At 43.5% G+C, this 12,326-nt stretch overlaps 1 protein-coding gene and 1 long non-coding RNA gene across 17 annotated transcripts in view; one reads left to right on the forward strand and one right to left on the reverse strand.

Annotated features, from left to right (window-relative positions):
* SEMA5A (semaphorin 5A) overlaps nucleotides 1–12,326 on the forward strand; it is a 530,468-nt gene that overhangs the window by 333,711 nt on the left and 184,431 nt on the right. The window lies entirely within an intron of this gene.
* Nucleotides 1–12,326, reverse strand: part of LOC146395693 (uncharacterized) — a 186,964-nt gene that overhangs the window by 172,347 nt on the left and 2,291 nt on the right. The gene's annotated exons all lie outside the window — the stretch shown is intronic.

The raw sequence follows: 12,326 nt of genomic DNA on the forward strand, positions 1-12,326 counted from the left end.
TGATCAGATCTAACTTGCTCTCCCAATCATTGGAATAAGATAGGAAATTCATTGGTTATGATGTCATTTAGAAAAATAGGGGCCTGCATTTTGAAAATAATAGTGTAAGTTTTCACCGATCGTATCTTAACAGCTAACTCCAGAGAGTATCCATATGATAAATAAAATTATAGCAAAAGTCATTTGAGATTTATTTATCATGTCTTTTTTTTTTTTTTTTGTCTTTTTGCCTTTTCTAGGGCCACACCTGTGGCATATGGAGGTTCCCAGGCTAGGGATCTAATTGGAGGTGTAGCCACCGGCCTACACCACAGTCACAGCAATACCACATCCCAGCCACGTCTGCCACCTACACCATAGCTCACAGCAATACCGGATCCTTAACCCACTGAGCGAGGCCAGGAATCGAATCCACAACCTCATGGTTCCTAGTCGGATTTGTTAACCACTGAGCCATGACCGGAAGTCCTCTTTTATATCTTTAAAACAAGCTCTTTCTCTCTCTTTCCATATGAAAGTCTATATCCCCAAGTCCCTAGGGAAAGAGCAGATGCTACCTAAGGTTAGAAGTGCTTTTTCTGAGTCATTGTGCCCAGTGCAGGCCTCCTACTGTCCGGCAATTGGCTTGCTCAGTAAGAGGCATGAGTCCTTTTTCCAAGGAAGTCTGTGTTTTGGAGAAAACCACACTGGGTCGTCTTGAGGAAACTCTTCTGCAGCTGGTGCATAAGCTTGTTATGTTTCATTTCGTCAGTGATTGTCTTATTTAATTGGAACGGGGGCCTCTCCAATGTGAATCACCCTTTGGGTTGCAGAAGAAAGCAGATGCAGAGAGAGTGTCATCGAGGGCTCCCTGTACAGGGTGTGCTCCCAAGGTCAAGAGCCTGAGGACAAAAAGAGCAGATGAAGAGGGCACTGATGATGGAGCCTCACCCCATCTGCGTTTGTCCAAGACCATCGTGCACTTTCTTTTACCCAAGTTCATTGCTGGTTCTTTGTCTTCTAACGCATCCTTTTGTGAGTCAGACCCAGAGACAGGTCTGAGCAAAAGTTATTGGGGTTTCCCCAAACTGAGTAAAGAACTGGGAGGAAGGAAGAAGAGGAAGAAGGAAACACTTGGAGATATTAAAATGGACAGAAAATGAAGAAAGGTATTTACTGGAAGATATTTAACCTCCGAAAGTGCCTCTCAAATAAATCACCAGAGATTCAAGATGCTTTCAAGGTAGCGCCAGGTTATAAAGAATCAGAATATCGTCTCTTAAAATACCTCCCCCATATAAATATAGCAGTACTTTGTAAATTTATTTAACTCTCCAAGAAATTCAGTAGCATTTGTATAAATGATGTATAAATTTTTTGAAGAAGCGCTTCCTATATGGTTTTTCTCTCCCTGCAGTGCGGACATGTGTGACGTGATGGGTGAATTCCTATGCTTTTGCTTCTCGCTCATCAGAGCACAGCAGGTTATTTTTTTTTTTTATAGTTGATTTACAATATTGGGCCAATTTCCACTGTATGGCAAAGTGACCCAGTCATACATATATGTATGTTTTTTTTCCCTATCATCCCCATCATCCTCTTCTATCACAAGACACTGGATATAGTTCCCTCATGGCTTATCCATTCTACATGTAATAGTTTGCATCTACTAACCCCAAACTCCCCAATCCATCCCACTCCTTCCTCCCTCCCCCTTTGCAACCACAAATCTGTTCTCCATGTCTGGAGTCTGTCTTGGTTTTGTAGATAGATTCACTTGTGCCATATTTTAGATTCTACTCTAAGTGATATCATGGGGTGTTTGTCTTTCTCTTTCTGACTTGACTTAGTAGGAGACTCTCTAGCCGCATCCATGTAGAAAGCACAGCAAGTTCTTGGATTAAGGCCTCCTGTCCTAGGGGTAAAAGCTGGGGAATCAGATATGCCTGCCTGGGGGAATGGGGAAAAATGACTTTCTTTCTTCTGGCAAGATCCAGTGATGGGAGGCCCTGGCCTCTCTGTCCATGGTGCCCATGCCAGACTGTTCCCTCTGTCTGGTGACGTTGCTGGGCACTGTCTGATGGCCTCATTCTGCCCGGGCTTTCTTCTCCCTTTTACCTTTCCTCTTTTCTCTCTTCTCTCTTCTTGTCTTCATCTTCCTTCTGGGACTTTGAAGCTTCCTTCTCTTCTTCCTTCCTTCTGGGGCGCTGACACACCCAGAGGCAGCAGCACTGTTCAGTTTTGGGAAACCCAGCAAAAGTCTTTGTTGCCACCTGCCTGTCTGAAGGCCTGTCTGGGAATATGTGTGATTGGTGGCCCTGGGCCTGGGGGGGGTGGCTGTGTCTCCTTCCCACTCCTAGGCCCCATCCGAACCTGTCCCCACCCGCCTTGCCCTCCCTCCCCCACCTCCCAGGACTTTCGTGTCCCCTCCCCTTGGGGTGCCTGACCACGTACACTGCATCCCTTCTCAGTAACCTTTTGTATTTCTGGGTCAGGCTGCACTGTAAGTATTCATCCCCTTCCCCTGAACTGGGAGCTGGATCAGAGGGGGCCTTGTTGAGCCCAGGACACAGCCTGCAGTAGCTGTTCATCTACAGTCTAACGAGGAGGGAACAGTCAGCTGAGCCTTCACTGCTCCTGATGTTTGGGGCCAGTCACTCCTCCTAGAGTCTGTCCTGTTCACTGTCAGTGTTTAGCAGTGTCCCTGGCCTCTACCCACGGGATGCCAGTAATTCTTCTCACCCATCATGACTTTGCCATACAGTGACTTGGTTGACAGTCCCAACTTTAATTCCAAAACAGTAAATGTAGTGGCAATTTATACAATGTTTGTTCTGAATGTTGCTCTCCCTAAGAGTGCCTTCATATTTCATTTGGATCACACTTTTTTATTTCATAGCCTTTTTTTTTTTTTTAAAGCAACAATGAATCATCTTCTCTGTGGACTCAGTCTCCTGGTGGATGAAAGGAAAGCATTCAGTTGCTTAATCTAGGCGAGGTTTCCCCTGCTGATAGACTATGAGTTTATAATTTTGAAACAATCTGTGCGATAGCCTCATACTAGTAGATTATTTCTCCTTGGGGTGAAGAGTTGCTCCTGCTCAATCTGAATTGGTCCTTATTTTGCCTTAAACTGTGATCATTGGTCGTTTGGTCCTTAGAAATTAATCAAGTCGAAACCAGAGGACACACAGGGGAGGCCACCTTTCATGCTCATCAGGGATGCACCAAAGGGACAAATCATTATTTTACCGAATTGCGTTTTCCTGATACACAGAAAAGGAAATGAGTGAAACACGTTGTCAAAGAAAATCATACCTTTTAAGTTTCCCATGTTTCTAATTTTAATGGGCCAAGAACAAACCTCCTTAATTATAAATCGATTTGAACCGTATTTGTGGATGGGACTTTTTTTTTTAAGATAAATATGTTAAAACAGATGAAGATGGAGTTTCCACTGTGGCATAATGGGATCGGCAGTGTCTCTGCAGCACTGGGATGCAGGTTCGATCCCTGGCCCAACACAGTGGGTTAAAGAATCCTACACTGCCATAGCTGTGTCAGAACTGCAGGTCAGATCTGGGATCCCTGGCCCAGGAACTCCCTTGGGGTGGCCAAAAAAGAGAAGCAGAGCAAAGAAAACAAACAACAACAGCAAGAAAACAGATGAAGATGAATTTCAAGCACCAATACGTGAGAAAGGGTGCAGGTTCTCTTCGGTTGCATGATGTGCATTGATAAACTCACAGACGGTTTTGAAAAACCTATGTTTGGTTGAAAAAGAATTCAGTTTTGGAGTTCCCGTCGTGGAGCAGTCGTTAACGAATCCGACTAGGAACCATGAGGTTGCGGGTTCGATCCCTGGCCTTGCTCAGTGGGTTAAGGATTCGGCATTGCTGTGAGCTGTGGTGTAGGTCGAAGATGTGGCTCGGATCCTGAGTCGCTGTGGCTGTGGCGTAGGCCAGTGGCTACAGCTCTGATTCGACCCCTAGCCTTGGGACTCCATATGCCGTGGGAGCGGCCCAAGAAAAGGCAAAAAGACAAAAAAAAAAAAAAAAAAAAAAAGGAATTCAATTTTATAGCAGAACCACACAGGATAAAATCCATGTGCACAAAATGATAAAATAGGTTTATGAAGGCGTCAGCCTAGGCAGTGCCACAGAGCTGGTCCAGGGGCTCTTCATTCACTTTTGCACTTTTGCGCTTTCTCTTATTTAGCATCCCGCTTGCTTTCTTAAAGTGACACCTGGCACAGTGGCCATCAGAGACCTGAGCCCAGCTTCAGGGACACAGATGGAAAAGAAGCAAACAGCCCCTATGAAAAGGCGCAGCCAGCCAGGGGCTGGCCCCTGAACTCCGAATTCATCCAATCCCAGTTTTCCTGTTCTGACAGTTCCAGGGGCCAAATCAGGAAACATTTCCATAGAGTCCATTTCTCCCAAAGATGTACCATCGAGTTAGGGGGAATGGAATTTTAGCTCTTCTTAGCAGCCCTGCTTTTAGGAATCAGAATTCAATTATTTGATGCTTTTCTCAGTGCAATAGTAATATGAAAACTTACGCACAGAATCACAAAGTTTCCCTTCTCCCTGAGAGAAAAAGAATCATGCAAAATGTGACATCTCAAAAATGAGAAAAATGCCAGCCATTTTGGCTGAGCTCATTTTTTTTTTTTTTCCTACCCTAAGAAGCGTGGTCTGTGCTCCTGCACAGAATGTGCTTTACTGCAGAGCCAAGAATGTAAAGCGTGGATGAGGGGCTGGGGCTGCAGGCGTGGTGCTGTTGCCCACTCGCTCCTCCTGGGAGAACATTCCTCCACGGGCTGCAGAGCAGGGCAGACGAGAACCGGCATAGTTCCTCCTGTTTCCCCGTGTTGCTGGGACTTCATGTGTCGTCCATTAAAATGACCATTTAGGGACTCGGGGGTCAAGAAAATGCTGGGGGCATTTTTAGCAGAGAAGGGAGGGTGAAGGCTGCTCTGAGCTCTGAGCTCTGTTTTGCTCACAGTTGTCAGCTCACTTTGGAGAAAGGGGATGGATGACTTTGCCAGCGATGGCTTACACATGCCCTCCGTTGAGACAATGGGTGGAACATCTGTATTGTTTGTGGATTCAAAAATAATTTTATCATAAAATCCGTTGTAATTCGTTTTTGAAACACTGTTTTAGAGGTTGGCTGCTAGAACTGTTCCAATGGGTTTTACACAAATATTATTTTAAACCGAAAGAGTCAATTCTCTTATGATCTAACAAGAGCTCTTTGTGTGCTCGGGGTCACTGTGTCTACGCCAAAGCCTTCCCACCATGACCTTTGGGGACTTTGCAAAAGAAACGCAACGGGTTATCAAGGGAATGAAAGGGCTCTTTGATGCCTACAGTGTACTTTATAATTTCCCAAAGACTCTTGTTGGTGATCTCATTTCAGGGTGTTTAACACCAAGCTCCTAGATTTATTTTGCTAGTTAGTGGGAGGGTTTAGGTTAGAATCCAGCACTCCGTGTGTTGTTGCACCTGCTGTATCCTGTGCTCCTGCGCCCCAGCAGGTCAGGTTCTGCTCCTGGTCAGGTAAACACCACCTGATGCGCAGAATTAAAACACGGCACCATCCTGCCTGGGAACTTGGTGATGTGGGGGGGCAAAACAGCATGTTCATCCGGGTGCCAGTGTTTGGAAGCCTATAAGTTAAATCAGTGCGTGTAGCAGCTGAAGGTCTGCCTTTTTTCTGTATAATGGCTCCAAGAATGGAGGAGTCTTTAAGATGAGATACCAACAACCTGTGCAGATGAATTTAGGTTTATAAAATTAAAGTTTCTGAACAGTTTCCCTCATGAGTCAGCTCAGATGAAAACTGTCTCATTATGTAAATAACCTTCGATAGCATATTTTAATTTATTAATGCACTATTATATAACATATTTTAATACATCTTCCTATGCATGTATATATAACTATGTATTTATAGATATAGGCATAAATATCTATAATTGTGTATCTAAATATGGATCTAATAGTGTGTCTATATATTTATATAAAGGCTTCTATAATGTGTCTGTGCATATATACATATGTAAAATATACATCTCATACATAAGTGAATACATCTTACATATGTGTGACTATATTTAGAAATAAGATTTTATAAATATATGTCCATCTGATTGGATGGTACAGTTTTTCAAGACTTTTGTGGTATACATGCAGCCTAAAAGGCACCTACAATGACTCTAAATTGTTCTTCTGCATTCTGGATGCTCAGGAAGGTAAGGCATCATTAGGGAAAGACACACTGCTTTCAGCAGGAGGGCTGTACACACCCTCCTCCACCTGCCTCAGAGAGATGGGGGGGCGATGGCTGGGGGCTGCTGAGGCTTTCCCCCCGTTTACAGGGCATCTTTCTACACAGTTAGTCTTTCTTCAAGCAGAACCACCCATTTGGGGGGAAAAATATGCACCCACTCAGGAAACTTCAGTTCATTCATGAAGAAAATTGTCCAGAAGCACATGCTGCCACTGCCAGGCCTGGACCCTTAGGTCCTTGAGATCAAACGGGCAGTGCAAGCGGCTCATCTACAAGCTTTTTTGGGGAGTCAGCAACTGTGCATCTCAGTTATCAATTCAAGTAGGAACTGCTTCAAAGGCCAGGTTAGGTTGATGCACCTGCAGGATCACAAGCACAAGTGGGTTGTTTTAATGTTCAAGTGTGGATAGATGAGTCTCAGCAGCAGCAGCAGCAGCAGAAGCCGTGTGGTGGCAGCGGCTGGAGCCTTGGGAATGTGCACTGTGACTTCTTGGAAAATCAGGATTCATTAAGGCCCATTAGGCCATTTCCAAGGTACAGAAATGGGAGAAAGGAAACAAATCCTCAAGTGAGGTTCTTATCATGGACATTTAGATAAGCTAATTTAAAAGATAAACCTGAAATAAAACGTCCTAAAGGGACAGCTACATTATAACTCCGTATGAAAACAGGTGGTCCAAGCAGTGCTTGTAGCCAGTTCAGAGGACCCGTGAAAAGGCTGTGTCCACAGCAGAGACTGACTCAGTGATTTACTGCGGATTTTCTGTAAGGGATTTTGGATGTAGGGTCACCAGCATGGGAAGATGGGGTGTTGTGGGGCCTGGCACTCAGGCCGTTTCCTGTCACTCTTAATTTTGACCCTCTGATTCCTGAATTTGTCTGCTGCTCAAAAGCCAAGTAACCTCTGCCTTCTTCCATTTCTTTGTTTTCCATTCTGTTTTGCTTGGACTTGCCCCAATGTCTCATAAAAAAGTTTATCTTAAGGACATTTATTTATTTAGGATTCATATCCAGTCTGTTTCTGGTAGGATCAGTTGAGCAGTTTGTGACTCTAAAGCATAAAGGAATTTTTAGGGCAGAGAAACAGGAAGGGGCTGGGCTGGGCTGTGCTGACCCAGACGCTTGGATGGGCTCAGCTCTGGACAGATAAAGAAGAAACACCCAGGTACCTCCTGCCTCCAGTGGTTCCTTGACACAGTGGGTGAGCGAAGCCCATCCAGCCTCACCTGATGAGACAGAGTGCCCCCCCGCCCTCCTCCCTGGGCCCTCAGACCTTGCATGCCGGTACCCTTGTCAGGCCCCACCTATCATGAGCATCTGCGGCTTTCGTGGGGCTGAGGCTGCCTCCATCCTCTTAGAGAGACGCCGCAGGCCTTCATGTCCAGGTGTCCTGGGCAATGATCTTCCTCCTTCCCACATCCTCACTCACCCTGGGGCAGCGATCCGGACACACGGGCACAGGTGATCCCTCCCAGGTGGTACAGCCTTCTCACGGGAGAGTGTCCGTCTGCTCCAGGGGCCCTGATGACCAGAACATACTTCAGAAATTCTCTGTTCTTATCGAAATAACACTGTTCCCTCCCTCGTTTACTTTTTTCCAAGATTTATTTATTTATTTATTTTTGGATAACCTGTTGGATTTGTGCCTCTGCTCCGACAGTTGAGCATCCTGGTTTCCACAGCCATCATCATCTCTCTAGTTCTTCATCAAGTTTGTTCTTACCCTTATTTTTATTATCTTTTGTCGTGGTTATCGTTGGTTTACGATATCATGTTAGTTTCAGGTGTACGGTACAGTGATTCCGTCGTAAATGTAGATAGATAGATAAATAGAATCTTTTTCAGATTCTTTTCCATTCTAGATTATTCCAAGATATTGAATACACTTCCCTGTGCTGCATACTACATAGTACATCCTTGTTGGTACCTATTTTATATATAGTATATTTTATAGAATATAGATTTCTACGTTAACATATATAATGTGTATATTACGTGTCAATATTTATTAATATACAAATATATCATTAATATTTATTAATATATAAATATATAATTAATTATATTGTGAACATATAATAAACATGTTATTAATATATAAATATATATCAATATTAACATACAATACTATATTAACATATAATGATTAACATGCTATTAATATAATTAATTATATAATTAACATATACTAATTAACATTAATATAATATATTAATATTAACGTATAATTAACATGTTGATATATAAATATATCAATATTGACATGTAATAATGTTATATTAACATATAATGATTAACATATTATTAATATATATATCAATATTAACATACAATAATACTATAGTAACATATAATGATTAACATATTATTAATATATAATTAATTATATTAACATATAATAATTAGCATTAATATATAATATATTAATATTAACATATAATTAACATATTGATATATAAATGTGTCAATATTGACATGTAATAATGCTATATTAACATATTATTAATATATCAATACACATAAACCTCTTCATTCCTCCCTCCCGGACCCCCTTTTCCCTTTGGTAACCCTAAGGTGGTTTCTGCGTCTGGGAGTCTGGTTCATCAAGCTGGCGATGAGCCTCCGGGAAGGGTTGAAGCCCCGCAGTCCTACTTTCACTCCGTCTTTCTCCGGGGAGCTCGAGATAAACACCGCATTTGTTATCTTGACTGTTTTCTCTTCCCATTATTGATCAGAGGCCCTGGCTGTTTCTTCCCTGGGTCTGTGGAACTCAGCCATGAACTCATGTCTTTTCAATGTGTTCTCTGTGTTCAAGTTGGTAAGACTGCCTCTATTTTGTGTGGGGCTTCTGTTTAAAAAAAAAAAAAAACAAACCACAAAACAAAACAAACGTTCATTTCATTTTGACTCATTCTGGACAGAGTCCTAAAAGCAGCCACGGAAAACACAAAATCCCCCCCTTCTCTCCACTGTGGGTAATTTTCTCTCATTCTTTAGCGTGGTATCATTGTTGTGTCTACTTTGTCCGCTCCGGCCATCGAAGGCCCTCTCGGCCCGTGCTCTCTGAGAGCGCTTCTGTTGTCCCCTTGGATGGGATCAAGTCTGGTGCTCCATCCTGACCTTGAACCTGTCTCTGCAAAGTCTGTGCCCTTCTGCTCTTGGAGGCGCGTCTCCCTCCTCTGTGTTCTGGGTTCTCGGAGCGAGCGCTTCCACAGCCCGGGAAGGGATAACGAGGTGCTTTTTTGGAAGTCTTGTTTTCTTCTTTCTCGTTTGAACTCTCCTTCCCTTTCCCCAGTTATAAAAACAAAACAGAACAAGCGCAAAACAAGCCTCCCCATCTGGGGTACCTTTCTCAGTTACTGAATTTATGGCCTTCTGTTTACACTCATTTCTTGAATCTTCTAAGTGTTAACTTCCATCTTTCATTCTGTCTTTTTATTTTTTGAAGTGTCATCAAGATTATGAGCCAATAGCAATTTGTTACTATTATTAATTAAATTCTTTGGTATTTCAATTTACAATTAGAAAGCATATTCATAATTTTTTTTCTTTTCTTTTTCTTCTTTTTTCTTTCTTTCTTTTTTTTTTTTTTTGTCTTTTTAGGGCTGAACCCACAGTATATAGAAATTACTGGGCTAGCGGTCAAATACAGAGCTGTAGCCACTGGCCTATACCACAGCCACAGCAACGCAAGATCTGAGCTGCATCTCTGACCTACACCACAGTTCACAGCAAGGCCAGATCCTTAACCCACTAGCAAGGCCAGGGATGGAACCTGCATCCTCATGGATCCTAGTCGGGTTTGTTCATCACCAAGCCAGAAGGGGAACTCTGCCAATTCAAATATTTGTAGCTCGTTTTACCTTCACAACTAGGTCATCCTGCAGGCTGAGTTTTGGCAAATCAATATTTCCTGGGGACCAGGTTCCATGTCATTGAAGACAGTACTGCTGTGCCATTAAATCCAGATCCTTCTGATTTGGGCCCTGTGTCATTCAACCCATCCTGTCATCACGCCGCATCTTCTGAGTCTGGTTGGTTGGTCAGTCACCGCCACTTGTTCATTTGCTAGAGTCTGGCTGCACCCTCTCACACCTCATCATGGTTCAAGCAGGGAATAAGGAGGGAGTGATTACAGAAGTCTTACCTGTCTTACCCTTACCTGTCTCCTCAACTGCCAGCTCCCACCTTTACCAGCTGCTTCCCAAGTGGTCCTTCAGTAACAAATATCAGATCAAGTCAAAGCTGCTCACAGTGGAAGTTCTCATTGGGGTTCAGCAGGTTACGAACCCAACTAGCATCCATGAGGACACAGGTTCAATCCCTGGCCTCGTTCAGTAGGTTAAGAATCTGGCATTTCGAGAGCTGTGGTGCAGGTCACAGATACGGCTCAGATATGGTATTGCTATGGCTGTGGCGTAGGCCAGCAGCTACAGCTCCGATTCAACCCCTAGCCTGGGAATTTTCATATGCCGTGGGCGTTACCCTAAAAAGCAAAGCAAAACAAACAAACAAAAACTGTGTGCAGTAAAAACATGTAATGGTCCCTTCACATTCAGAATAAAATGCGAGTTCACTGGCATGGCATGCCTGGCCTGTGGCTGGCTCACCAGCTCACGTGCTACCTCTTCTGTACATGATAAAACACCATGCTTTCGAAGTTCCCTGGTGGCTCAACAGGTTAAGGACCTGAAACACTGCTGTGACCTGGGTTCCCTGGCTTGGGAACTTCTGCATGCTGCAGGTGCGGTCAAAAAAATAATAAAAAGAAAGCAAGCACTGTGCTTTCTCCCCTGGATGCCTCGGCACAGTCCGTTCTCCCTGTTGGGAAGGTCTTTTCCTCCTTTGCTCAGCAAGTTTCAGGTGGTACCTCCTCCAGGAAGCTTCACCAAATCCTGCTCTTCCTTTGAAACATCTCAGCCTGTCACCTCCTCCAGGAAGCCTTCCTGCACCCTCTCCCGTCCCCTCCCCGCTGGACTTAGCAATACACCATTCTTCTCTGCTTCTTTATTAGAGCATGTGAACCACTCCATGTATTTGCGTTTTGTGCTAAGGGCCTCGATGGTGACTTCTTCCGCTGTCTCTTCCAAAGGGTTTCTGATCAGTCACTGCTCGATGGCTGAATGAAGGAAGGAAGAGCTTTCTAACCAGAAGTCTGAGCACTACTACAGCCACACCTCGGATTTCTATGCTCACTTCGCCGCTGCAAAAAAAAAAAAAAAAAAAAAAAAAAAATTAACTCTGGGTCATCCCTCAATATGTGGTTTCAACCCACGTGTTCCAAATACCCTTTACTTGTTAGTTATGTTTTTACTTACCCATCCAAGAATCAAACATGTTTATAGATGCTTGCCAGGTGTGCAAGGCAGTTTGTGAACGTCCCGTCCAACTTCTTCTAGTCTGTAGTCAGAGTTTCACATGTGACCTCGGCCGTCGGAGAAGCATTCCCCGTGTTTTCTCAAGTTCCTGGGGGTTTTCCAAGACAGTTTCATGAGCAGCCTCTAAGAGTTAGTTTCCTTTATGTGTTTTCCTGATACGTGTTGGAGGCAATTTAGGGTTTGCACTGTTATCAGATACAATTCAAAAGGGAACTACGTTCATCAAAAGATGACACAGACTTTGAGATTTTAACCGACCATCTATGTATCTATTTATCTTTGCAAATATTCTCTCTCTCTCTCTTTTTTTTTTTTTTTTTTTTTTTTTGCTTTTTAGGACCGTACCCGCGGCATATGGGGGATCTCAGGCTAAGGGGTGAATTGGAGTTATAGCTGCCAACCTAAGCCACAGTCACAGCAACTTGGGATCCGAGCTGCATCTTCAACCTACACAACACCTCACAGCAACGCTGGATCCTTGACCCACTGAGCAAGGCCAGGGATCGAATCTGCAACCTCATGGTTCCTAGTTGGATTTGTTTCTGCTGCGCTGCAATGGGAACTCCTACAAATATTCTATATTGAGCAAGTGTGCAGATAAAGTCAGACTCCTGAAGACTTTTGTTACTATTTTTTGGTTGATAACTGAGAGGTTTTGTTTGGTTGGGGGTT

Source organism: Sus scrofa, chromosome 16 (assembly GCF_054392235.1).
Source record: "Sus scrofa isolate SSC_HxYL_T2T_F1_AM1 chromosome 16, Sscrofa_HxYL_maternal_Yorkshire_Landrace_v2.0, whole genome shotgun sequence".
Classification (NCBI taxonomy): domain Eukaryota; kingdom Metazoa; phylum Chordata; class Mammalia; order Artiodactyla; family Suidae; genus Sus; species Sus scrofa.